The sequence below is a fragment of the Solanum stenotomum genome, chromosome 5, assembly GCF_019186545.1.
Source record: "Solanum stenotomum isolate F172 chromosome 5, ASM1918654v1, whole genome shotgun sequence".
Lineage (NCBI taxonomy): Eukaryota > Viridiplantae > Streptophyta > Magnoliopsida > Solanales > Solanaceae > Solanum > Solanum stenotomum.
Window position 1 is genome coordinate 49,083,305 of NC_064286.1, and position 3,425 is coordinate 49,086,729.

The window sequence follows — 3,425 nt, forward strand, 5'->3', positions numbered from 1 at the left end:
TTATTTTCAATTGTAATCTTGTATTTTTGTTATATTGTAAGTTTTCACTAACAAGTATGATTATTACTTTTTCTTTTAATTGTTATTCCTGATTTGGAGTAAGTTATAATCAGTTGTGTAACTATAAATTATCTCATTATAAATAAAATAAGAAAGTTGATTAAATTATTCTATTTTTGATAAATTAAAAAAAATGTATCAAATGGATTGAAATAGAAAAGTATTTTAAAGATCATGTTAATAAATTTAAAATAAATTAGCGAGATTAGCGGAAATCATTTGATTTTGACTTAAATTTTATATAAATTAAGTTGAATCAATCATGTCAATTTTGCTACATTGGATTAGAATAAATTAGCTATACTCGTAGTATGTCAAACTTCTAAGCAGTTTTTATATTTTAAATGATTTAAACATGAAAGTATCATGAATGTCTTGACAACTTTTTAAAGCAACAAAAACAAAATTTCAAATTAAAAACAGTGTAAATTTTGTTTCGAGTTTTTGTTATAATCGAAATTTTAATTTTTTCTTGAACGTCTCATGCAATTACGTATTGGTACTGCCAGATGGCGAGTGCGGGAAGTATTCCATTTTTCTTCTTCTTTTATTTGGATGCGCAGCCAGTCCAGAGGCGGACCCATCCAATAAGTGGGTGCACGTGCATTTATTAATTTCGAGAAAAAATTATGTATATATATGTATATTTATTTTGAGAAAAAGACAAAAATTAGAATATACTAATTAATAGTGCACCCATTAAAAGCATAAAAACAATGTTGTGCTATTGGTACAAGTCAAAGGTATCACTCGTGAGACTTGGGTTTGAATCGAGCTAGACTCTTATTTTCATTGTTTTTATTTTAAGTAATATTGGTGCACCCAAAGTCCTTAAATCCTAGGCTGGGGTTCGCCTCTGGCCACCACGTTCACGTAATAAAAGTCATGCATCAATTTGTCTTCGAGTCCAAGCATAATTGGCCAAAAGGCTATCACAATATTTCGCTATCCTAATTTACGTGACATATTTTATTTTTGAAAATTAATTTTTTTTTGTTTTTTATTGTGTATTCCATCATGAAATCTTTAAGGCTTTTGAGCTACAGTAATATTTGTATCTCTGATAATTGTATAATTCTTTATAATAGATTATAACAATTAATAATAATTAAACGGATGTTAAAAATATTTTAAAAATCACAATCAACGAGAAAATTAAATTTCGAAATTGAAAAGTTGCGACATTAATTACTAGGATGGAGGGAGTAAATAAGTGTCTTGTGGATACAAAACCAACCACGAAGATAGTCCAATAAAATAAAAAAGTGGTTGGTAGACCAGAAAGTGATTGGTTTTGAGTAAACAAAGAAGGTGACTCGTGAACTTTAACCTAAATTTTTTATTTTCTTTTTGTTTCAATTTACGTTATATTTTTTATTATTTTATATTTAAATTGTGTAAATTTTGATTACTATTTTATAATAATTTTATTAGTATATTAAATGTTGTATTAGCCGCCAAGTGCATCAATGCTGGGGCAGGCCGAATCTGGACCAGGTTTGTGACAGCTGCCACTCAGTTGTCTGTTTTATCCGAACTAAAAACCATTAAGCTAACCCAAGGCTAGCTCCCTGTTTTTGGATCATCATCGCTTTTATTGGATGAACACAGTGTTTTTAAAAATGTTTTTGGGGCGAGTTCCGGATGAGTTTTGAGGTGGGGCGTATCAAAAATGTTTTTGGGTGCAAATTAAAGACGTAGATTCATAAGCCGTAAATCTTAAAATTTGGGGAGTAAGCTTTCGGCGTAAAAACGTAAATCTTGAGCATAAAAACGTATGTTCGGACATTTTTTTATTATTTTATTTTTGAATTTTTATTATTATTATTGGTGTAATTATATTTTTTAAATAGTAGTTGTAATACTTTGTTTTCTTCATTATTGGTTATTAATACATTTCTCAAATAAAAATCATAATATTTTTTCTATATGTTATAGGTTATTAAAATTTATTGGGAAAATGCATAAGTACCCCCCCNTTAGCCAAATTTTTCCAGATTCTGGATTGCCGAATTTCCAGATTTTAAATTTTTTCCAAAAATGACTATTTCCAAATTTCAAGCTTCTTCAAAGCCACTTCAAATTGTCGGATGTTACAGCTAGACCGGTGAAAACATTTGCTGCAGTGGACTTGAATCTCCTTAAACAGAGCGAGATATCCGCGCCTCAGCTTGAAGAGATTTATTTTCTTCATTTTATTTTCAATTGTAATCTTGTATTTTTGTTATATTGTAAGTTTTCACTAACAAGTATGATTATTACTTTTTCTTTTAATTGTTATTCCTGATTTGGAGTAAGTTATAATCAGTTGTGTAACTATAAATTATCTCATTATAAATAAAATAAGAAAGTTGATTAAATTATTCTATTTTTGATAAATTAAAAAAAATGTATCAAATGGATTGAAATAGAAAAGTATTTTAAAGATCATATTAATAAATCTAAAATAAATTAGCGAGATTAGCGGAAATCATTTGATTTTGACTTAAATTTTAGTTAAATTAAGTCGAATCAATCATGTCAATTTTGCTACATTGGATTAGAATAAATTAGCTATACTCGTAGTATGTCAAACTTCTAAGCAGTTTTTTTTATTTTAAATGATTTAAACATGAAAGTATCATGAATGTCTTGACAACTTTTTAAAGCAACAAAAACAAAATTTCAAATTAAAAACAGTGTAAATTTTGTTTCGAGTTTTTGTTATAATCGAAATTTTAATTTTTTCTTGAACGTCTCATGCAATTACGTATTGGTACTGCCAGATGGCGAGTGCGGGAAGTATTCCATTTTTCTTCTTCTTTTATTTGGATGCGCAGCCAGTCCAGAGGCGGACCCATCCAATAAGTGGGTGCACGTGCATTTATTAATTTCGAGAAAAAATTATGTATATATATGTATATTTATTTTGAGAAAAAGACAAAAATTAGAATATACTAATTAATAGTGCACCCATTAAAAGCATAAAAACAATGTTGTGCTATTGGTACAAGTCAAAGGTATCACTCGTGAGACTTGGGTTTGAATCGAGCTAGACTCTTATTTTCATTGTTTTTATTTTAAGTAATATTGGTGCACCCAAAGTCCTTAAATCCTAGGCTGGGGTTCGCCTCTGGCCACCACGTTCACGTAATAAAAGTCATGCATCAATTTGTCTTCGAGTCCAAGCATAATTGGCCAAAAGGCTATCACAATATTTCGCTATCCTAATTTACGTGACATATTTTATTTTTGAAAATTAATTTTTTTTTGTTTTTTATTGTGTATTCCATCATGAAATCTTTAAGGCTTTTGAGCTACAGTAATATTTGTATCTCTGATAATTGTATAATTCTTTATAATAGATTATAACAATTAATAATAAT